The sequence below is a fragment of the Triturus cristatus genome, chromosome 2_2 (genome assembly GCF_964204655.1).
Source record: "Triturus cristatus chromosome 2_2, aTriCri1.1, whole genome shotgun sequence".
NCBI lineage: Eukaryota > Metazoa > Chordata > Amphibia > Caudata > Salamandridae > Triturus > Triturus cristatus.
This window is the reverse complement of record NC_140582.1, coordinates 1104962274-1104987892: the sequence shown is the minus strand read 5'-3', so window position 1 is coordinate 1104987892 and position 25619 is coordinate 1104962274. Positions and strand designations below refer to the sequence as shown.

Below are 25619 nucleotides of genomic sequence, written 5' to 3'. Positions count from 1 at the left end.
GAAGACGTGTGGTAGGCAAGGGTTCATTGGGGCTCCTGAGTGGGTTTTCTTCATGGTAGCTGTAATGAGTTTGACGGTAGCAGGATCCCAGGATGCGATGTTCGGCTTATCGGCAGCGGTGGGATGGGGGTTGGTGCTCGTTGTTGGTTCACTGAAGTTGTCGTAGAGGGCCATGATTTGTCTCCATGATTTGTCTCCAGAGGCCAAGTGTCACAACTGCTTTCTCCCATCTATTCCTCCAGGCACACAAATGGCAGAGGTTGGCCATTCCAGTGCATGCCCAATGCTATATGGGTGTCACTGGGGAATGCCCAGAACCGCTCCCCCACCTTCCAGTGTGGTCAGGCACCAAGCAGCATGGCGCACAAAGAGCATTGAAATGTCCACGTTTCTATAAGTACCATTTCTAAGTGAGCTATTCCAAGTCAACCTTTACCACTGTAAAGGGTATGGTATTGCGGATCCATAGATAGGAGACACCATCAGGCTGCACCACTATAATCCACTATTACAGCTTGAAGTACTGATAACTACTTCCCCATGCCAACCTATGGGAAGAGCAAGCCTCATCAGTAGGGAAACATGCGGTTTATTCTGTGTTATATGGACAGGGAACACAGGTGTGCACTTGCCCGAAACTTTACCTTCCCCTTCGAGTGAAAGTGAAGGGTCCCCTCACGATGACCAGTGCTTTCAAAAGACCAGCCTTAGTATGCACGCAATTGCGCCATCATAGTCCTGTCATGGTAGGTCGAACACATGTTTAAAAGCATGATCCATGCAAGTGTGCACACCACAGCCCTGGAACAGCAGACCAGACACTGTTGACAAGCTCCTTTGGCACACGTGTGCGCTGGTAGGCATGCTGCCTGCAACTGATGCCAATGTGCACACCGGCCTGCAGTGGGAGGCTGGTGTCCTGTGGCTCGGAAACATCATCGGTGTCAGTGCACTGACGGGCCTGCAATCTCAGGTCGGACATACTCCAAGGATAGTATTTGTGCCAGTACGCACTTTCCCGCTGCAGTGGCAGGAGTAAAGTGCCCAGAGTCCTAAGGTCAAGACAAGACAATTGGCAAAACTCAAGGGGAAAATGAAGAACTTTAGAAAAACCTGAAGAGGAGCAGGTCTAACATGCCCCCACCTGATAACCTCTGCCTCTATGCAGGCCACTTATCACCTCATCAAAGCAGTTTGACTCAGCCTGGCAAGGCTGACAAATGAGGAGAAGCTGCTAGAAGGCTAGATTGTGGCTTACAGTAAAAAAAAAAAAAAAGTTGTGTAACTTCCTTTCTGCACTAGTTACAGTGGCAGGTTGTTGGATTTATCAATGCAAATCTTTTAAGTCCTCGAAATATTATTTTAGCTCACTTCTGTCGATAGTTATACTTTGTTAAAGTATTCCCATGTTAGCCTAAGGAGCTAAAATGCTACAATGATGAAACACAAACATGGCAGACTTTCCTCACCAGAGCATATAAAACATTTTTTTAAATGTCCCTGGTTCATTTTACATGGCACTCTACACTGGGGCACCTAGGGAAGACTTCAGTGGTGACTTATATGTAAAAATAAGGAAGTTTAATACTTTGGAAGTACCTTTAAGTTGAATTTGCATATGTTTCTAATTTAAAAGCAGCTTGCAAAGCAGGGCTGAGTGTTAAAAAAGTTGCTAAACTTTTACAAAAAAGGATTAACTGCTACCTTCAGGTGGCACTCCACTCATGCCAAGTGGATCCAGATTCTTATATTAAAGAAACATAAGCAAACAGGCTCGTGATTCAGCCTCGTGTGGATCCGGCGCCCCTGGCCAGATCCGTTCCAGGCTAGTTGCCCGGGGCGTCGCTCTTGAAAGGAGGGCTGCGCAGGGCTGTTTTGGGAAACAGAGTAGCTTGGCAGCACCAGAGTCCTGTCAGCTTTATACCTCAGTCTACCTAGGACAGCTGAAGCCCACACTGAGTGGTAGTCACGGGGGAGCAAAGACGCTTCGCTGAGTGGAAAGAACCGTGAAAAGCATCGTTTCCCAGTTTAACCTGCAGGACAAGCAGTTTACCCCCAGCCTGGCAGCGGCTGGACTCGAACGTCGCCCGAGGCTCCTGTGTGCGAGCAGCAGCACTCCGGTACTTTTCTGAGTTCAAAATGTTTTATTGAATTTTCATAATAATGAACTTGTACAGACATTACAGAAAAAATTGTCCAGGAGCGAAAATACCTATATAAAATAAGAAATTTACAAAAACAATGATAAATTACAATAGGTATAGATGTAAAAATAATCAATTAAAGAAGGGAAATGTAAACGAGAAAGGAAAGGAAGGGAGGGAACCATGTATAATTACTGTGTCAACTAATAGAAAATAGAGCTACGTGCATCATAAAAGTATTTAAGTATAATGACTGTAAAACAATATATCAAGTATAAATATACAATTATAAAGATAAATATACATCTATAGGTAACCAAAACGAGCGAAACAAATTAGAGTTATGAGTAATCCCATTCAGGGATAACTGAGCACCTCTTCTTGTAAAAATGACCCATGACCCTCAAGCATGAACTGATAATGACGAAATATCCTTCCAGCAAAAAGTAATGGATTTTAAAGCGGCTGATATTAAGAAATTAAACAGTTTACCTTCTAATTCAGTTAAGTTATGCAAAAGACCAACAGATTTACATATTAACATTTTATAAGAAATAACATCATGGATATTTAATATCTTTTGTACAATATCCCGAGCATCAGACCAAAATTTTAAAATTAATGGACACTCAAAAAGCATATGGTGTAATGAACCAGGAAGTAATTTACAATGCCAACAAATGTCGTCTTGCAGCAGTTTAGCACAAAATAAACGTACTGGGGTCCATGAACAATTGAATAAAATATAAGAATTGGTTTGGTAAAGCGAAACAGGCAGCCAGCCTGAAATACTATTAAGCCAAATAATCTTCCAAGTATCATTAGGCAGCGAGAGTGAAAGCTCAGCATTCCAAAATGTTGAAATTATATTTAAATTGCTTCCTATAGAATTAGATAATTTTTTATATAAAATAGAAACAGTATGTGAGGACGTAGAGATAGATCGAATATATATTGCTAAATCTGCTTTAACATTGGACGGAATACCATGAGGGAAGGAATCTAAAATTGAATTACATAAAAACTCAAATTTAATAAAATCAGATTGAGGTAAACTAAATTTCGTTTGTAAAGCTTCAAAAGAAATAAAAGCATTGTCGAAATAAATAACTTTAAGATAAAAGATACCCACTTTAATCCAAGCATTCTAAAATTAACATTTCTATTCAGTTTAATAACATTACTATGCCATAATGACAGATCTTCAGTATAGACCATAGGAGATAGAAAATTTGAATTCAGGTCATTAAAAATGAGTTTAGTGGATTTGATAATAACCGATTTTTGCAAATATGTTGATCTGTTAGACATTGTTAGCAAGGTGGTCAATGGAAAAGCATCCACAAGAGAATGCTCTATATGAAGCCAAATAGGATGATTATTTAAAGAGGAAGGAGTAAGCCATATAGAACTTTGTTTCAGTATAAATGCTTTGTGATAGAGAAAAAAGTCAGGCACGCCAAATCCAGCATTGCATTTAGGTATTTTTAATTTTTTATAACCAATACGAGTTAATTTATTGTTCCAGAGAAATTTGGAGAGAAGTCCATCAATATCTATATAGAATTGTAATGGAAATTGAATATGAACCATAGCAAGGGTATAAAGTTTTTTAGGAGTAATAGTCATTTTAATGGAGTCCATTCTACCCCACCAAGAGAGGTGAAGTGAAGACCATTTAGACGTTTTATCTTTGATATAATTTAAAATAAAGTTACTATTTAGGTGCCGATTCCGATCCGTTAAAAAAAATGTGCGTCTGACTCGTATCCATATATTTTTACGTACGAATCGTAAAAGTGCCCTACAACCGGCGAAGTACGATTCGTACGTTAAAAATAGATACGAATAGCGTTGGGAAAAGTGTACGAGAGGCAACCGGACATTTTTATGTGCAAATCGTAAAACAGAAGTCCGACCGCACAAGTACGATCCATACCGTCCGTCCAAATATACAACCGCATGTAAAATGGCATGGCTAAACTTGTGCCCGCGTACAAGTCGCACAGCCCCCCTCCTCCCCCCGCATATGTCAGCACCGTACCCCCATATGTCAGCACTGTACCCCCCATGTCCACACTGTACCCCATCCCCCTACGTGTACATGCCGTGCCTGTAAGCACCATACCCCAACACCGTACCCCAGCCCCGTGCCTGTATGCACCGTACCCCAGGCCCGTACACCATGCCTGTGCCTGTACGCACTGTACCCCAGGCCCGTACACCATGCCCGTGCCTGTACGCACTGTACCCCAACACCGTACCCCAGCCCTGTGCCTGTATGCACCTTACCCCAGGCCTGTACACCATGCCCGTGCCTGTACGCACCTCACCCCAGGCCCGTACACCATGCCTGTGCCTGTACACACCATACCCCAACACCGTACCCCAGCCCCGTGCCTGTACGCACCGTACCCCAGGCCCGTACACGATGCCCGTGCCTGTACGCACCTTACCCCAGGCCCGTACACCATGCCCGTGCCTGTACGCACCGTACCCCAACACCGTACCCCAGCCCCGTGCCTGTACGCACTGTACCCCAGGCCCGTACACCATGCCTGTGCCTGTATGCAACTTACCCCAGGCCCGTACACCATGCCCGTCCCTTTACGCACCGTACCACAACACCGTACCCCAGCCACGTGCCTGTACGCACCATACCCCAGGCCCGTACACCATGCCCGTGCCCGTACACACCATACCCCAGGCCCGTACACCAGCACCCTCACCCAGCATCGCGTATGTACGAATCGTACAACACCATTGCATATGTGACCACTGTACAACAACATAGCATATGTACGCACCTTACATACACGAAAACGACTCGCACTGAACCAGGATACTGTAAAACAGCACAAGGAGGGTCAATTCGAATCGCACAACACCACAAAACACGTCTACAGGATAAAATACATCGAAAACACTGACCTGGCCCATCCAAACAGGCAAACAGAGGTCAAAACCACAACCACCTCTTATAACACACACACCAAAAGTTCAAACCCAGCCACACCCACAAATGGACCAATAAAAAGGGCCCACACACACAAACCATGAGCCTTTGCAACAGACCCACTGCTGCCAGACCCGATAGACAAACAACTGCACCTTACTTACACCTTAACTACAGCTTAAACTTACACACCTTGACACAACCACCTTCACAAAGACCCCCTCTTCACATTCACACCCACACCGTCACATCCACACCCACACACCCACAACTATCCACACCCACACCACACAAGAATCCAAAGTTCACAAGGGAGGAGCTGGACATCCTTGTCAACGAAGTCATCAGAGTCGAGCCACAGCTCTTTGGAACATTGGTCAGACAGACCAGCATAGCTGAGAAATGAGCCATGTGGCAGAGGATCGTCGATCGGGTCAAAGCTGTTGCGCCCATCAGAAGGACCAGGTATGAATGCCAAGCCAAGTGGTACGATCTGCGCAGGGCAGTCAAGCGCAAAATGAACGAAGAATATGCCCAGACTAACATCACTGGAGGTGGGCTGCCCTGCAGACCGGTACATTACCATCCCTGGGAGGAGAAGGTGATGGCCACGCTTCCGCCGGTGGGAGTACACGGACTTGAAGGAGTCGCAGAGCCTGATGAGTACACAAACAACTCACGTAACATAGGGGAACGGCATCCACAACCCAACTACAACTAATGCACGCAACGACCCCAAAGCCCTCACCGGACACAACCACACTCAAAAACCACACACATGCCACTAACGGGTCCATTCCCCATTCACTAAGCAAGGCCATGCCAAGTCACAGGCTACATGAAACACAAGCCCAAGACTGGATGTCCGCGATGCTGGGAGGGTGGAGCCCACCAAACACATTGTGCCACTCAGAAGCAGGCACCAATGCCCTCAGCCCATATGGCCTAGGGACGTACCCATGCACCATGCTCAATGCACTGGGACTGGCCAAGTACTAACAAGGTAGCTGACACTTGGCCCTGCTGTAGACAGCACAAGGCCCTCCTGTGACCACTGTACACTCAAACACCAACTCCACATGCCACATACCTAGCACAGGAACTCACACTCACTGTCATGCCAGCATGCACTATGAGGGGACAGACACATCACCTGGGAGACCCAATGCCAAATCACACTACACCCAACACCATGCCCGGTCACACCCCCCCCCCCACCCCTTACACAAGCACACCCCCCGGGCAGGCAACGGATTTAGCCACTCCCACAATGGACATGTGACACAACAAGACCTATCCATAGCCAAATAAGCATCCTAGCAGTAATTAGACAGGCCAAAGACTCAGGAGAACATATCAATCTGTCCCCCGCAACATACCCATCCACAAGTGTACATTGAGAGGAATGCTAGGCATATCCAACTACCTTGAGGAACTGTGGCAAATTGAATATGTATGAAACATGGATGTCACATGAAACACCATTAACATTGTCTCTCTCTCACACACAGGGCAACATCATGGATCTCCCCCCAACACTGGGTGGGAACCCAGTGTTGGGGGGAGATCCAGGCCCAGGCTCAGCGTGAAGATGATCCCACCAGCAGCGACGACTCTCACCACTCTGTGGATGACCCCGACCAATCTGGCCCCTCTGGTGCCCAAGCCCCTGCAGCACCTGTTTCAGGTACATCTGTGCCAACCACCACCCCCATTCCTGCCACATCCCAGGAAATACCCAGGAGCCCTGCTCGCACTGAACAACAGAGCCTGTCTGACCAGGAGGGACAAGGTCCTCCGGGCACCCAGGAGGAGGCAGACAACCCCGCAAATGCCATCCCTCAGGGGTCCCGTTGACCCGATGTGCCCACAACAGCAGGCCCGGCTCGTGTGGGCAGGGGTGGTGGGAGTGGAGGCAGGCGGAGGCGAGAACCTGACCAGCCAGCTGAGGGAACCGGTATGTCACACATACGCCACATTCTGGACACATACCGGCCTGACACCAGGGGCATCAGCCAGGTAGTGGACACCCTCACAGACATCAAGGGGACCCTCGACGAGATGAAGAACCTGCAGGCCGAGCAACTTGCCAGTCAACAACAACACCAAGGACGGATGGAGGCAAGACTGGCTGAGCTCCTGGCGGTGCAAACGGACATGAGCCCTTCACTCCGTCGGATCGCCGACAACATGGGCAACCCTCCCTGTGCCACCAGGCGAAGACCAGCACCAGCCACAGGGAGAGAGGAGGAGGAGGATTCGTCCGACAGAGCATCACAAGCATTGTCAAGGCCTGCATCTGAGGGTCCCCCCAGGAAGGTGGGTCGTCCACGGAAAAGACCGTGAGAGTCAGCGGACCATCCACATCTCCCAGGTCACCTGGCCTGGCACCTGGCCCTCTGGCACAACAGCAGCACCTCATTCACTGACATTCTCTGCCACATGGACTTGCCGGGCACCCGGCGAGCACCTCATTTTATCTACCAAAACACGTACCCCACCGCAAATAAAATTTTATTTAAGTCATGAGATGTTGCAGTGATTTTGCATTAGTCCACATCATCTGTGTGTTTAAATGTCAAACTATGCCTGAGTGTTGAACTAACTCCACCCATCCATACCCTGGGATCTGAGTCTGGCACAGGACACACATGGGTCACAATGTATCATTCAATACAGACATGGAGCACAATACTCACCCGTGAGGGCTCACCCTGCTGAGGGGGGGCTTGCAATACTGTGCGGACAGACCTATTTGGAAGAGTATCATGAAGGCGCAGAGGTCATGGCTCATGTGGAGTTTCCTGGGGAGGGATTCCCAGGTATGTTTGGCCAGGTGGGAGAACTATGTCCTGCATGCTGAAGTGAGGTGGATGTGAAGAATGGTGGCCAGGGCAAGGTTGGATGCACGGAGATGGCCCAATGGGGACTTGGATGGCAGTGGTATAAGGTTGGTTTGGGGTCGGGGTTGTGGCCTGCCTCCTGAGTGTGGGTGTGGAGTGTGAAGGTCATCCTGCAGCAGACAGTGATCCATTGCAGCTATCTCTGCTGGACGGTGATGTGGCTGGGGAGCTGGATGTTGAAGCTGAGCTGTGCAGATGCACCTTGGATGTGGACAAGTTTCCTTGGAGTCTTAATGTACTTGCTCTGTAGAGGGCAGGGCAGTATTTGACACGGATGTCGTCGTGGACCTGGGGGATGGTCTGTCTTGCCTTGGAGTGGATCGATCTGGGGATCATGTGCATAATGCAGAGGGTGTTGCAGCCTGAGGTACAGATGCTGGTGATTAGCATGGCAAATGTGAGCGAGCAATCCATGATGCACACCAGCTTGTGTGTGTGGCCACTGGGTGCATGTGCAGGGCTCTTGCGGGTGGGACACAAGCAGTTGAGCCAGCTGTAAGGGGACAATCCTCAGATGATGTTATGTTATGTTATATGTTATGTTATATGCGGATTTATAGCGCGCTCCAATAGTCGAGACTGTCCTGGCGCGGGAGTGAAACTAATCCAGGTGGTAGAGGGATCGGTTAATCATGGATTTGAAAGAGGTGCGTTTTAAGCAGTTTTTTAAAGTTAGACAGATTGGGAGAGTGTCTGAGAGCGTCAGGCAGGGCGTTCCACCATTGAGCACCCTTTACCGTCAAGGATTGTCCGCCCAGACGAGCTCTTTTAAATCTGGGAACGACCACCTGCTTTCTGGAGGTAGATCGCAGCTGACGGGTCGGGAGGTAAAGGGTGAATCTTTTGGCTAGGTAGGCAGGGCATGGTCCATTAATGGCCTTATAAACGAGGACCAGAGTTTTGAAGTGCACTCTTTGGGCTACAGGGAGCCAGTGTAGATCCTTCAACTGTTTGCGAACGCTAAGTCTCCTAGAGATGTTAAAAATGAGTCTCACCGTTGCGTTCTGGACTACCTGTAGCTTTCTGATCAAGTAGTCTGGAGCCCCTACATAAAGGGCGTTAGAGTAATCCAGACGGGAGAGCACCAAAGCTCTGGCAACCGCCTCCTTGGCCATTTGAGATGATGACCTCAGTCCTGTACAAGTCCAGCCTCAGGTGGCTGATGTTCAGCCATCCGCCAATGGATCTCATGCATTATTGAATATGAGAACTGGCAAGGTCTGCGTCTTTGGTGAGAGTGAGGAGCACCTGGCTGTCAATGGCACACAAGATGATGATGAGGTGCTGTGTGCATGTGATGGTGTAGAGGGGGATCCTAGACACATTGTAGATCGACACGCTGGGAAATGATACCTCTGCCATGTGCCAGAAAACGACACCATACTACATGCAGAGGCCTTGAGTCCCACTCCCATGGCCTTGCTGGGGTACAGAGGCGGTGGGGAGTGGGAGGGACATGACCTGGTTGGTGTGACATGGCCTGGAAGGCATGGCAGCGCTGTGTAGGCAGTTGAAGTTGCACACTCATCATGCAAAGGTGCTGTGTGTGCGCTTAGTGCATGCCTGAGTGCAGGCGGTAGATTTTTCGGATGGACATTGCTTGGTGGGTGGCTGCAACATCATACTGTAGTGTGATGTGGGTCATGCAAGGACATGAGGGTCGTGCAATGTGCACGTTGCAGGTGCAGACGGTCCAGCCTTTGGCACCGCGTGACCCCAACTGTGTCACAGACAAGCTGATGACACCCAAATTAATGGGTGGAGGGAGGAAGGGAGGAGCATCTTAGAGGCGTGTGTGTTGCCAAATCCGGAAAATGTGTGTGCCCTTGCTGAAGGGCCTGCAGCAGCAGGCGGCATGTCCTTGGACCCATGCCACAAGTTGCACACAAAGACAAGGCTGTCAGAAAGGACAACTGCAACAGGTGTATGTAAAGGAAGGAGTGTCCGGTTCACCATGGCACAGACAATGGATGCACAATCACCAAAGATGACTGACAGCGGATCAGGAAACTGATGGCCGAGCTGCGCACAGGAAACACACCCTCAGCAGGTGTTGAGGGCCCGTTGTGGGGACAGAGATGCCAAAATGCATACACAGTCATGGACTTCATGCACAATAGAGAATCAAATCCATGAAGAACATCATGCATGTTGCTAATCTACACATAGACTCATATGCAAAATCTCGGACAACTATGCCAGAGATGCCGCATGCACAGTGGCAAGAGACCTGCATCGACAGAGATGAGGCACCTTGGATGGTGAGGAACCCCTTTATTACTCAGGCTCACACCTAGGCAAATGCATCAATATGAACAGATGCACAGGTCATGTGGATTAACATGTGGGACCTACACTGCCCCGCCCCCCTTTGTACCACAGATGCTGTAAATCCATTGAACTGCCACACAAGTGACGGGGGTCAGCCAAACACCCCCTGCTGCACACGGAGATGCTGCTATTCCCCATTGAGCCTCTTATGGGGATGTCCCACACTATGTCAACCCATAGCATCCCGTATGTTTCAGAGGGAAGTTTTACACACATTGATGCCTTCATCACAATCTACAATCCCATTACAGATGACTGTCACCAAGTGTGACTATCAATTCATGTGAGTCATGCTCAATGTCATGTGCCCCATGGTGAGTCGACATGTATGCATAGTAACAAAACATGCACAGTAGCAGTGCACACATATTCAAAACAACTACCACACCCAAGATGCCGTGCTGAAATCCTTACCCAAAGGAGACTTTTCACCATGTCCGTGCATGTAACGCTGATTCTGCACACGTTGCAATACTCATGAGGAATAGCAGGAGCCCAACGATGCCACGAGCAGACAGCATGCGCAACTACCAGGGGATGGGAGAGACACAAGAAGTCAGCTAAAAGATGGTCATCCGCATGCATGGTCAGTTACTCTACATGTATAAGGTTGTCACCATGCTAGTTGAAAATTGAGTGTCTCAGCTAAAAATTGTGGAATTACATCATCACTCGAGTGACACATCAGAACACACCTCTAAGTCACTTAGCATACATGCAGCTGGGCACACACATTGCAACACATGCCACACAAGGCTCCAAGCATGCACACTCAGACCCAGGGACTCACCATCATGAGAAGAAGTTGCGTATGAGCTGACTCCGGATGTCCTCCTCCTCCTCCTCATCACTTGTCTCGTGACCAAGCCCTTCATCCTCCACGGGTGGATGTTCCTGCTCATCCGGATCCAGGATGAGTGGCACAGCTTTCTCCACTGCCATGTTGTGCAGCATGCAGCACACGAGGATGATTTTGCAGACCTTCACCGGTGTATATGGGAGGGACCCGCCTGTCTTGTGGAGGCACTGGAATCGGCTCTTCAGGAGGCCAAACGTCCTCTCAACCACTCGCCTGGTCTGCCTATGGGCATTGTTGTAACGGTGATCTGCAGCTGTTCTGGGGTTGCGGAGAGGCGTCATCAGCCATGGCATGTTGGGATAGCCAGAGTCCAATACATGGAAACATCATGTACAGAAGTGGGTCAGGAGAAGCTGTAAGATACAAAGATACCGCTAAATACAGGACAAACAGAGTCTACCCACCAACAAGACATGCTTGTTCGTTGCGCAGCTGCAGCATCATTTCTGGCACCCTGCTATGCCTCATGATGTATGCATCGTGTGCAGACCCTTGAAAACATGCACAGACATGGGAACACTACCATAGCTACACTACCATAGGGATACAACCCCGACACACGTGTGTACTGCCCGTATTACTATGGCGTACGCCTACGGCTACACTACCATAGGGATACGACCCCTACACACACGTGTACGGCCCATATCACTATGGCGTATGCCTACGGCAACACTACCATAGGGATACGACCCCTACACACGCGTCTACGGGCCGTATCACTAGAGTAGTGGTGCCCTAGGGGTACGTGTGATACGCACCGTACCTGTATGGGGATTTGAAAATTACAATGGGGACACATAAGGGACAAGTATTAGGGCCTAAATGCATGCTGGTTGTCATGGATACCCAGTTCCAAGATAACATTTTTCCATCATGTGGCCTGGAAAAAGCAGTTGGCCACATTAAACATTGTTGCAAAGTGGTTGCTGACTTGACATGATGCAACAAATTTGAAAAAATGCTAATGCTAATGCTGTCACTGGTGTATGTTCAAAGGGATTGGAGGAAACGTAGGATGCAAATGAGTCTGACCAATCACTCTGTACTCCTGTACATGAAATAGCCCAGCACGGCAGATATAAGTCAGCCAGAAACCATGAGAGGGCACTTGCCTGCACAACCTTTGATTCGACACCACTGCTGCTGTCTTGGCTTCCTCTGGCTCCATGTCGCGGACTGTGGAGAGGGCCCAGCCTTTCACCCAGGAGGAGAATGAGGCGTTGCTGGACGTCATCTTCCCACAGTTCCCCAGCCTGTATGGTCGACCAGGGGAGCAGGTGAGTGCTGACTCCGCTACCTTTGACTGTGCCACTTCTTTTTGTGACTGGCACTTCTGGCATTGTGTCCAGGTGTGACAGACATGCAATGTAGTTTAGAGTGGGTCCCGGGGGGGATGAATGGCCTATGTCTGTCATGCAGAGCATGATGTGGTTCATGTCTGCATTCCTCACTTGCATTGTGCTTACTGTGACATTCACTGCATGGTGCATGGCACAATCAGCATGGCTTATCCTCTTGTCCATTCTTGTTCTATAGTCCTGAGGTGATTCTGTGTTCCCATCGGTGTGACAGGTGACTCTACCCACAGATGTGTGTGAGTTGAGTGGAGCTGTGGTGAGAGAGTCCAAATGATGTGTACGCCCCTGGACATTGATGTGTGTGAATGTTCCTTGTCATGTGGGTGAGTGTCTATGTGGAGTGTTGCACCACAGCTGCATGGAGGAGGCAACTGTTCTACCCATCTGATGTGAGAAGGAAGCTGTGCTGTGTGTCTGACTTGGTGGGATAGCCCCACACCTGTGACACCCCCCAGGCAAGTGGCACATGTGCAGAGTGAGGTTTTTAGCCCCTGTTGCCACTGGCAGGTGAATGATCTGTGCCTGTGTGTGTCTGTGTACTCTGCTGAGGATGTGTCAGTGACCTGGGGCATGTGACTGCTTGGAGATGCTGTCCATCAGCCTTGTGTTGCTTGTGATGTACAGTGTGTGCCATGATCAGGGAGTGTGTCACACCCCTCATGCCACCTGTGTACTTTCAATGCCATGTAGTGCATTGGGGCTTACACAGAGGCGAATGTCCCCATAACAAAGGTGCTATTAGTTTGCAGAATACTATGCCCTGTTCAACAAATCAAAGATGTTCTAATGTGTGCCTCTGTGACATGGAGCAGGTGTAGTGATCTATTCTCACTTTGTCATCCTCACAGGTAACCACCTACGAGAAGGGGAAGATATGGAAGCAGGCCGTCAGGGCCGTGATCTCCGTGGAGGGTCGCAGTCGGCGCCTGGCCCAGGTGAGGAAACACTGACAGGACATCCGGTGCTGGACCAGGAGGATCGCCCGGGTCCTGCTGGGGGACTCACCTGCACGCAAACACGGCGGGTGCCGGCGCCTGACCCACCAAATGAAGCGTGTCCTGGCGGTGGTCTTCCCTGACATGGGCTGTTACAGGAGAAGCAGCAGCAGCAAGGGGGTAGGTACATGTGTGTTTGTTGTGTGTCACCAGCTTTTGGAAGTGCTCAGTCGCATGGATACACTGCCAGGGTTTATATGTGCAGTGCATATCCTGCTCCCCCAAGTAAACCGCTGCTGTTCTTCCTCCCTTCCCCTCCTTGACATGTGTTCCCTGGTCTGTGTGTAATCACTATTGCACATGGTCATCTAGGCTGCAAGGTCATCAAGGTGCATTATGCTTTCTGCATCATGTGTGGGGGTGGTCTGTGACATGTGTTGGTACCTTGCCTGTGCCCTGTCCTGTCCACTCATTTGGGGGTCCATAATTGTTGGCACTGTCCTGAGGGTCCACATAGGAGTGTGAGGTTTAAAATACACACACTTGCAGCATGCATGACCAATGTAGTGGCATCAGACATAGTGTGCATGAGCGGGAGATATGCATAGGGCCGGGACGGTTGCTCCTGTTACAGTCAGATCATTCCAGGACCATGGAGCAGTGTGCCCACTACTGTCCCCTGAGACACCTTATCCTAGGAATCATGTGTGGCATCACACACTGTGGCCAGTTTTTGTGTGTTCAGCATACTTTGGCCTCTGTGGCATTGTTCCCTGCCCTAATTTGTGTGCAACATGTGTCCACTGTACAGGGTGACCCCATTAGGCTAGTGCATACTCACACTGGGCAGTGCCTGTGTGTCTATGTACAACTATCAGTTGTACATGGACACAATATGTGTGGTCAGCCTCACAAGGTGATGTTGAGTCCATTGGTATACTTGCTTGATGAACTGCATTGCCCATGATGCACAGGGGCGACCCGCTGGGAAGTGTAAGCAGTGTTATCCCACTTTGGTTTACCTTATAAGAGGCTCCCTCGAGCCGTTCGAACTGACGAGTTCATGGAGGAGCACCTGCGCGCCTGGAGATGTACTGTAACCTGATAATATTTTGGCAGCCTGCTCAGCAACCCCAAATAATTTTGCCTAATCTCTACTGACGACGGATAACAATCCAGAAACACGTGTATAGAGATGGCCAGTACAACTATGTATTTACTCGAGACAATCCTGCAAGCACCCATGCTTGATGAACTGCATTGCCCATGATGCACAGGGGCGACCCGCTGGGAAGTGTAAGCAGTGTGATCCCATTTTGGTTTACTTTATAAGAGGCTCCCTCGAGCCGTTCGAACTGACGAGTTCATGGAGAAGCACCTGCGCGCCTGGAGAGGTACTGTAACCTGATAATATTTTGGCAGCCTGCTCAGCAACCCCAAATAATTTTGCCTAATCTCTACTGACGACGGATAACAATCCAGAAACACGTGTATAGAGATGGCCAGTACAACTATGTATTTACTCGAGACAATCCTGCAAGCACCCATGCTTGATGAACTGCATTGCCCATGATGTACAGGGGTGACCCGTTGGGAAGTGTAAGCAGTGTGATCCCACTTTGGTTTACTTTATAAGAGGCTCCCTCGAGTCGTTCGAACTGACGAGTTCATGGAGAAGCACCTGCGCGCCTGGAGATGTACTGTAACCTGATAATATTTTGGCAGCCTGGTCAGCAACCCCAAATAATTTTGCCTAATCTCTTCTGACGACGGATAACAATCCAGAAACACGTGTATAGAGATGGCCAGTACAACTATGTATTTACTCGAGACAATCCTGCAAGCACCCATGCTTGATGAACTGCATTGCCCATGATGCACAGGGGCGACCTGCTGGGAAGTGTAAGCAGTGTGATCCCACTTTGGTTTACTTTATAAGAGGCTCCCTTGAGCCGTTCGAACTGACGAGTTCATGGAGAAGCACCTGCGCGCCTAGAGAGATACTGTAACCTGATAATATTTTGGCAGCCTGCTCAGCAACCCCAAATAATTTTGCCTAATCTCTACTGACGACGGATAACAATCCAGAAACACGTGTATAGAGATGGCCAGTACAACTATGTATTTACTCAAGACAATCCTACAAGCACCCATGCTTGATGAACTGCATTGCCCATGATGCACTGGGGCGACCGGCTGGGAAGTGTAAGCAGTGTGATCCCACTTTGGTTTACTTTATAAGAGGCTCCCTTGAGCCGTTCGAACTGAGGAGTTCATGGAGAAGCACCTGCGCGCCTGGAGAGGTACTGTAACCTGATAATATTTTGGTAGCCTGCTCAGCAACCCCAAATAATTTTGCCTAATCTCTACTGACAACGGATAACAATCCAGAAACATGTGTTTAGAGATGGCCAGTACAACTATGTATTTACTCAAGACAATCCTACAAGCACCCATGCTTGATGAACTGCATTGCCCATGATGCACTGGGGCGACCGGCTGGGAAGTGTAAGCAGTGTGATCCCACTTTGGTTTACTTTATAAGAGGCTCCCTTGAGCCGTTCGAACTGAGGAGTTCATGGAGAAGCACCTGCGCGCCTGGAGAGGTACTGTAACCTGATAATATTTTGGTAGCCTGCTCAGCAACCCCAAATAATTTTGCCTAATCTCTACTGACAACGGATAACAATCCAGAAACATGTGTTTAGAGATGGCCAGTACAACTATGTATTTACTCGAGACAATCCTGCAAGCACCCATGCTTGATGAACTGCATTGCCCATGATGCACAGGGTCGACCCGCTGGGAAGTGTAAGCAGCGTGATCCCACTTTGGTTTACTTTATAAGAGGCTCCCTCGAGCTGTTCGAACTGACGAGTTCATGGAGAAGCACCTGCGCGCCTGGAGAGGTACTGTAACCTGATAATATTTTGGCAGCCTGCTCAGCAACCCCAAATAATTTTGCCTAATCTCTTCTGACGACGGATAACAATCCAGAAACACGTGTATAGAGATGGCCAGTACAACTATGTATTTACTCACGACAATCCTGCAAGCACCCATGCTTGATGAACTGCATTGCCCATGATGCACAGGGGTGACCCGCTAGGAAGTGTAAGCAGTGTGATCCCACTTTGGTTTACTTTATAAGAGGCTCCCTCGAGCCGTTCGAACTGACAAGTTCATGGAGAAGCACCTGCGCGCCTGGAGAGGTACTGTAATGGCAGCCAGGTACGTTCCACAGGAGCGTCAGGAACCTGAAGAAGAGTCCCCAATCTTCCCCTACGGTCATCCGACTCTATCAGACTCTAGAGTAACGGATGACACGTCAGGGGAAAACAGGGAAACAAAACAAGGATAGGCGGGAAGAAAAGCAGGTCGTGTGGATGGACCACTTCAGGGATAATGGCGGGAATTGCCCGGCTGCAAAATAAAAGATGTTATTATACTTTGTCTTATCTGGCAACCCCCATGTCAGAACAACCCCCCTCTAAGTCACCTACCACGGCTAGGGATCACACTAGTAGTATGGGAGGGTGATGGATTTGTCTCAGATGCTCCCCTACAATAGAAGACTGTGAGTTAGGTAAGAAATGTAAGTAGGTAATACAACAATACATTTAGAGAAACAAAAAGCTCACCCCATAGGTATCCAGGAAAACTATGAATTATGCAGAATAGTATCCTCCCACTGTTTCGCAATACAGAGAGGAGCTTCCTTGTTCCTCTAGGGGGTTAGGGAGTTCATCTACCAAGGAATCCAATCAGGCGAAATTAATACTACATTCACTATAAACAGCAATATGTGAAATAAGGCAGCGCAATGCGCTGTTACCGTAATCCTGGTGTTAAGCGCCGTCACCTGAATGTAGAACAGTGGTCCATGCCAGTCTCCCGCCAGTAAAGTGTGAAAAGAGGTCTGTAGTGTGAAGACGAGATAACTTCTCTCGACAACGGAATGCAAAAACACAGCCAAGACACGGGATCTACTCTGGCCGTTTGGGCAAAGCCCCAGTACCGGGAACACTTGCAAAGAGACACAGTACAGGCATCCACGGGCTCAACCCGCGGTAAAACTCTGGGAAAGAGACGGGCCAAATTACGCAGAGCGCTGGTAAAGTAAATGCTGGAAGGTAACATATACCAGGCCCCCTAAGGAAACGAAAAGGCCAGAGGAAAAAGATAGCAGTTTAAATGAACACGGCAACGAACACACCAAAACAGGGAACACCACCGCCAAGCACTCGTCAGTTACCAAAGTGACGACAACGGAAGCAGGAACTACCAGGGCGGAAGTCAGGCACAAACGATAGGGACGGAAATGAGGCTCGGAGCAAGAACGCTAAGCAGCGCCTGCTTGCACCTCCGTCCCTTAAATACTAAGAGAGGTTGGGGCAGGACCGTGGGGCATGACAGGTACTTTAACCTGATAATATTTTGGCAGCCTGCTCAGCAACCCCAAATAATTTTGCCTAATCTCTACTGACGACGGATAACAATCCAGAAACACGTGTATAGAGATGTCCAGTACAACTATGTATTTACTCGAGACAATCCTGCAAGCACCCATGCTAAATGAACTGCATTGCCCATGATGCACAGGGGCGACCCGCAGTGTGATCCCACTTTGGTTTACTTTATAAGAGGCTCCATCGAGCCGTTCGAACTGACGAGTTCATGGAGAAGCACCTGCGCGCCTGGAGAGGTACTGTAACCTGATAATATTTTGGCAGCCTGCTCAGCAACCCCAAATAATTTTGCCTAATCTCTACTGACGACGGATAACAATCCAGAAACACATGTATAGAGATGGCCAGTAAAACTATGTATTTACTCGAGACAATCCTGCAAGCACCCATGCTTGATGAACTGCATTGCCCATGATGCACAGGGGCGACCCGCTGGGAAGTGTAAGCAGTGTGATCCCACTTTGGTTTACTTTATAAGAGGCTCCCTCGAGCTGTTCGAACTGACGAGTTCATGGAGAAGCACCTGCGCGCCTGGAGAGGTACTGTAACCTGATAATATTTTGGCAGCTTGCTCAGCAACCCCAAATAATTTTGCCTAATCTCTACTGACGACGGATAACAATCCAGAAACAAGTGTATAGAGATGGCCAGTAAAACTATGTATTTACTCGAGACAATCCTGCAAGCACCCATGCTTGATGAACTGCATTGCCCATGATGCACAGGGGCGACCCGCTGGGAAGTGTAAGCAGTGTGATCCCACTTTGGTTTACTTTATAAGAGGCTCCCTCGAGCCGTTCGAACTGACGAGTTCATGGAGAAGCACCTGCTTGCCTGGAGAGGTACTGTAACCTGATAATATTTTGGCAGCCTGCTCAGCAACCCCAAATAATTTTGCCTAATCTCTACTGACGACGGATAACAATCCAGAAACACGTGTATAGAGATGGCCAGTACAACTATGTATTTACTCGAGACAATCCTGCAAGCACCCATGCTTGATGAACTGCATTGCCCATGATGCACAGGGGCGACCCGCTGGGAAGTGTAAGCAGTGTGATCCCACTTTGGTTTACTTTAAAGAGGCTCCCTCGAGCCGTTCGAACTGACGAGTTCATGGAGAAGCACCTGCGCGCCTGGAGAGGTACTGTAACCTGATAATATTTTGGCAGCCTGCTCAGCAACCCCAAATAATTTTGCCTAATCTCTACTGACGACAGATAACAATCCAGAAACACGTGTATAGAGATGGCCAGTACAACTATGTATTTACTCGAGACAATCCTGCAAGCACCCATGCTTGATGAAGTGCATTGCCCATGATGCACAGGGGCGACCCGCTGGGAAGTGTAAGGAGTGTGATCCCACTTTGGTTTACTTTATAAGAGGCTCCCTCGAGCCGTTCGAACTGACGAGTTCATGGAGAAGCACCTGCGCGCCTGGAGAGGTACTGTAACCTGATAATATTTTGGCAGCCTGCTCAGCAACCCCAAAATTTTTTGCCTAATCTCTACTGACGACGGATAACAATCCAGAAACACGTGTATAGAGATGGCCAGTACAACTATGTATTTTCTCGAGACAATCCTGCAAGCACCCATGCTTGATGAACTGCATTGCCCATGATGCACAGGGGCAACCCGCTGGGAAGTGTAAGCAGTGTGATCCCACTTTGGCTTACTTTATAAGAGGCTCCCTCGAGCCGTTCGAACTGACGAGTTCATGGAGAAGCACCTGCGTGCCTGGAGAGGTACTGTAACCTGATAATATTTTGGCAGCCTGCTCAGTAACCCCAAATAATTTTGCCTAATCTCTACTGACGATGGATAACAATCCAGAAACACGTGTATAGATATGGCCAGTGCAACTATGTATTTACTCGAGACAATCCTGCAAGCACCCATGCTTGATGAACTGTATTGCCCATGATGCACTGGGGCGACCCGCTGGGAAGTGTAAGCAGTGTGATCCCACTTTGAATTATTATACAGTTATTTGCTGTTGTGTCCTGATTTTCATTATTTAAGGTGGCATGGTGGGTGAACCAACTGGGGAGTGCAGGTCTTACATATGTGCGGAGTATTATAGATGTTACTCATGATGCATTTCATGATATGCACTGTGACCTATTTTGTTTGGCCTCATGTGTCAGATGTACACAGGTGACTGATTATTTCCTGTCTCTTCACCTTGCCCACAGCATCATCGGGAGACTCCGAGGGAGACACCTGCACGGATGTGGAGGAGGGATCCAGCACCAGTGCCACCACTCCTGGCGAGTCGGCAGCATCAAGTGGCATGGAGGGCGAGGGGAGTGCGGCGGAGGACCTGGGTAGTACCAACACCGACTACGACGCTGACGGGTCCAAAGCTGAACTCCCTGAGCGGGCAGAGGCTGCTCCAACAGCTGACAGCAGCACTACAACTGTCACCGCCCCCTCGATTCCCATCACCGCCCTCCCAGTTGCTCTGGTCCCTTCTGTCCGTGTAGGGCAACAATGTGTCTCCTTCGTGCCAGGTACCTCACCCCCTGCCCCTGTCCCCCCTGCTGCCCTCACTGCCGAGTCTGTGGACATTCAGCGGCAGTTGCAGGTTGGGCAGACATCGATCCTGACTGTCCTCCATGGCCACACCAGACTGCTGACACAGATGGTGTCGTACATGGAGGGCATGTCATCAGCGATGTCTGACCAACGGATGTTGCTGAGGTCCATGGACTCGTCACTGACGGCAGCAGTGAGTCTCCTGCAGCGCTTCGTCCCCCCACCTACACCTGCACCATCCACACTTCCCACTCCCATGCCTGTCCCAAGCACACACACACATTCCCAGGCAGGCACCACACCAGGCACAGCCAGCACACCAACAGGGAAGGGCAAGCGCACACCTCCTGTCACGCACACTCAGGGGGAAGTAGGCACACCCACTGGGTCTAGGGTACACAGGCAGACACGCTGCCACAGTTGGAGTCCACATGCCTCACTCCCCAGTCCCTCCAATGTCACTCCCCTCGGCTCCCCTGCCCCACAGTCGGAGAAGGAGACATACTTGGCTGTGCCAGGCCTCAGCCCCACTGGTTCACCATCGCGCAAACGGGCAAGGCACTCCACGGGTAGGGGAGTTGAGTCGCCCCCCTGTCCAACACCTCCCCCAGTAGCGCTGCAACCCATCCTTCCGCCCCACCCCGTCCTTGGGGCATGTGGTTCCTTTGGGTGCAGGGGAGATGCTGGAAGAGCTTGCGAGCGTGTGCAGCACCATCCTGACCTCCACCTTTGGCGCTAGCCCACCCCCTGTAGTGGAGTTGTCCGTCCCTGCACCCTTCAGCACCTATCCTTCTCCCTCCTGTCCCTGCGGTGCCTGCTCCTTCCGCACAGGATGCCCCCACCCCAGTCGATGAAACAGAGGTTTTGAATGTGCAGGCAAGCTACGGGAGACACGTGGCGATGTGTCCCCCTCCAGGACTTCACATCTGTACTAGCCTATGGCCTTTGTAAATAGTAGCCTTTCATACCTTTTATTTTACTGCTGAATAAAACATTTTGTTTTTCCTTTGAACACGATTGCTTTTCAGGTATTGATGTTGGTGCTGAGGCTCCATGAGTTGTGATGGTGATCATGTGTTAGATGTCTGGGAAATGTTGGAATCTGGTGCTCATGGGGTGGAGCCTGGTATCTGCGTGCCATCACAAGGTCTCTGCAATAATTCTTTGGTCGTGTATGCTCTTTGTGTTTGGAGACATTGTCCCAAGGAGTGTTCCTTCCTCTGTGGCACCTGACATCTTCCCTGCAGGGAGTTGCACAATTGTTGTGCTGAACTGTGTCTACATTTCCTTAGTGGCTGACGGATCCCTTCAACTATGTCCATGCCTGCTCAGCAATGTCTCCGGCTGCATCGTCTGTGCCATCCTTGGTAGTCACTGTACTTGTGTATGGAGTATGTTGCCATGCCTCCATGTGGAAATTGTCCCTTTTCGGCACTATGCATGTGTGTACTCCCAGCCTAGCACACATATGGTACTTGTTCTGCCGGGTATTTGGTCACCTGACTGACAATTGTGGGCATTGTATCGGTGGGAAGACCACCCTATTCCTTAAATGGGAGACAACAACTTGGTGGCTGTGCCTGCACCTGTACATTCCTATCTGTCCTGGAATGTGCGTGACAGTGTGTGTTCCCTTTGGCTCTCTTGGTTTAGTAGTCTTACACATAACTACACAGTCTTGTGACATGATCTCAGTGTGTGTATTGTGCTGCATCCGCCAGGGGTGGGTATGCTTGTGTCATTTGTCATCACACCCACATGTGGTGTGTCATGCAGTGGGGGAAAGACATCCATCCTCATGGGTGTGGGACACTGCTGTCAGTGATGTGTTGATATGGCACTCTCAACATAGTCGCACATTGGGGATGCGTTCATGAACCCATGGAGTTGTGGTCATCTGAGGATGATGCACCTACCCCTCATATGTCAGGACAATGCTGGTATTCCTCTGCACCCACCCCCATGTCTGTGTCCACTGCTGGTATTCCTCTGCACCCACCCCCAGGTCTCTGTCCACTGTTGGGAGTGATAGGCACCCACCCCTCACCTGTCTCTGTCCACTGCTAGGAGTGATAGGCACCCACCCCCATGTCTCTGTCCACTGCTGGGAGTGATAGGCACCCACCCCTCACATGTCTCTGTCCACTGCTGGGAGTCCTCTGCACCCACCCCCATGTCTCTGTCCACTGCTGGGAGTGATAGGCACCCACCCCTCACATGTCTCTGTCCACTGCTGGGAGTGATAGGCACCCACCCCTCACATGTCTCTGTCCACGGCTGGGAGTCCTCTGCACCCACCTCCATGTCTCTGTCCACTGCTGGGAGTGATAGGCACCCACCCCTCACCTGTCTCTGTCCACTGCTGGGTGTGATAGGCACCCACCCCCATGTCTCTGTCCACTGCTGGGAGTGATAGGCACCCACCCCTCACATGTCTCTGTCCACTGCTGGGAGTCCTCTGCACCCACCCCCATGTCTCTGTCCACTGCTGGGAGTGATAGGCACCCACCCCTCACCTGTCTCTGTCCACTGCTGGGAGTCCTCTGCACCCACCCCTCACATGTCTCTGTCCACTGCTGGGAGTGATAGGCACCCACCCCTCACATGTCTCTGTCCACTGCTGGGAGTCCTCTGCACCCACCCCCATGTCTCTGTCCATTGCTGGGAGTCCTCTGCACCCACCCCTCACATGTCTCTGTCCACTGCTGGGAGTGATAGGCACCCATCCCTCACATGTCTCGGTCCACTGCTGGGAGTCCTCTTCACCCACCCCCATGTCTCTGTCCACTGCTGGGAGTGATTGGCACACACCCCTCACATGTCTCTGTCCACTGCTGGGAGTCCTCTGCACCCACCCCTCACATGTCTCTGTCCACTGCTGGGAGTGATAGGCACCCACCCCTCACATGTCTCTGTCCACTGCTGGGAGTCCTCTGCACCCACCCCCATGTCTCTGTCCATTGCTGGGAGTCCTCTGCACCCACCCCTCACATGTCTCTGTCCACTGCTGGGAGTGATAGGCACCCACCCCTCATATGTCTCTGTCCACTGCTGGGAGTCCTCTGCACCCACACCCATGTCTCTGTCCACTGCTGGGAGTGATAGGCACCCACCCCTCACCTGTTTATGTCCACTGCTGGGAGTGATAGGCACCCACCCCTCACCTGTCTCTGTCCACTGCTGGGAGTGATAGGCACCCACCCCCATGTCTCTGTCCACTGCCTGGCGTGATAGGCACCCACCCCTCACATGTCTCTGTCCACTGCTGGGAGTCCTCTGCACCCACCCCCATGTCTCTGTCCACTGCTGGGAGTGATAGGCACCAACCCCTCACCTGTCTCTGTCCACTGCTGGGAGTCCTCTGCACCCACCCCTCACATGTCTCTGTCCACTGCTGGGAGTGATAGGCACCCACCCCTCACATGTCTCTGTCCACTGCTGGGAGTCCTCTGCACCCACCCCCATGTCTCTGTCCACTGATGGGAGTCCTCTGCACCCACCCCTCATATGTCTCTGTCCACTGCTGGGAGTGATAGGCACCCACCCCTCATATGTCTCTGTCCACTGCTGGGAGTCCTCTGCACCCACACCCATGTCTCTGTCCACTGCTGGGAGTGATAGGCACCCACCCCTCACCTGTTTATGTCCACTGCTGGGAGTGATAGGCACCCACCCCTCACCTGTCTCTGTCCACTGCTGGGAGTGATAGGCACCCACCCCTCACCTGTCTCTGTCCACTGCTGGGAGTCTTCTGCACCCACCCCCATGTCTCTGTCCACTGCTGGGAGTGATAGGCACCCACCCCTCACCTGTCTCTGTCCACTGCTGGGAGTCTTCTGCACCCACCCCCATGTCTCTGTCCACTGCTGGGAGTGATAGGCACCCACCCCTCACATGTCTCTGTCCACTGCTGGGAGTGATAGGCACCCACCCCTCACATGTCTCTGTCCACAGCTGGGAGTCCTCTGCACCCACCCCCATGTCTCTGTCCACTGCTGGGAGTGATAGGCACCCACCCCTCACCTGTCTCTGTCTACTGCTGGGTGTGATAGGCACTAGGCCTGGGCGAAAATTTTGTTCCGTTCGCAGAAATTGCGATAATTTGACAATTTCGCGTTCCACGGAGAGCGCGAAAATGTCAAAAATTCCGGTTTCCGCAGCTTGGCGATAATTTGTTTCTTGCTCGCGCTGTAAAATAATACATTCTCTCGCGCGCGCGATCGCCTTACCTGAATCCCTGCGTTCGCCGACAACTTTTCTTGATCCGGTCGCGTTCTCCATGAGATGTTGTATTGTTTTTAGCCATTTGCGCTGTCTCGCGACAGTTCGCACCCGCAGTGACGTCATGCATCGCGAGATCACGTCTTTCTTCTCGCGATCATGCACCGCGAGACAACTCAAAACAAGATGGCCGTGCCCGCAAGCAACCACTTGGGTAAGTTGGCGACCTGCAACCATGCAGAAAATCTCGCGAACATGCCGGAAAAAAACTTCCGCATCTTCGCGATATTTCCGCTTGTTTGCGATAATTTCAAACATTTTCGCGATAATTTGCGAAAGTTAATTTCGCAAATTCAGCCCACCCCTAATAGGCACCCACCCCCATGTCTCTGTCCACTGCTGGGAGTGATAGGCACCCACCCCTTCACATGTCTCTGTCCACTGCTGGGAGTCCTCTGCACCCACCTCCATGTCTCTGTCCACTGCTGGGAGTGATAGGCACCCACCCCTCACCTGTCTATGTCCACTGCTGGGAGTCCTCTGCACCACCCCTCACATGTCTCTGTCCACTGCTGGGAGTGATAGGCACCCACCCCTCACCTGTCTCTGTCCACTGCTGGGAGTCCTCTGCACCCACCCCCATGTCTCTGTCCATTGCTGGGAGCCCTCTGCACCCACCCCTCACATGTCTCTGTCCACTGCTGGGAGTGATAGGCACCCACCCCTCACATGTCTCTGTCCACTGCTGGGAGTCCTCTGCACCCACCCCCATGTCTCTGTCCACTGCTGGGAGTGATAGGCACCCACCCCTCACATGTCTCTGTCCACTGCTGGGAGTGATAGGCACCCACCCCTCATATGTCTCTGTCCACTGCTGGGAGTCCTCTGCACCCACCC

The 25619-nt window shown here is 50.5% G+C and overlaps 1 protein-coding gene across 1 annotated transcript in view; it reads left to right on the top strand.

Moving 5' to 3' along the window:
* Window positions 1-1877: 1877 nt before the first annotated feature.
* LOC146863225 (uncharacterized) overlaps window positions 1878-25619 on the top strand; it is a 283553-nt gene continuing 259811 nt past the window's right edge. The window contains exon 1 of the mRNA XM_085642657.1: window positions 1878-2120. The gene's annotated coding sequence lies outside the window, so the exon portion shown is untranslated. The remainder of the gene's footprint in view (window positions 2121-25619) is intronic.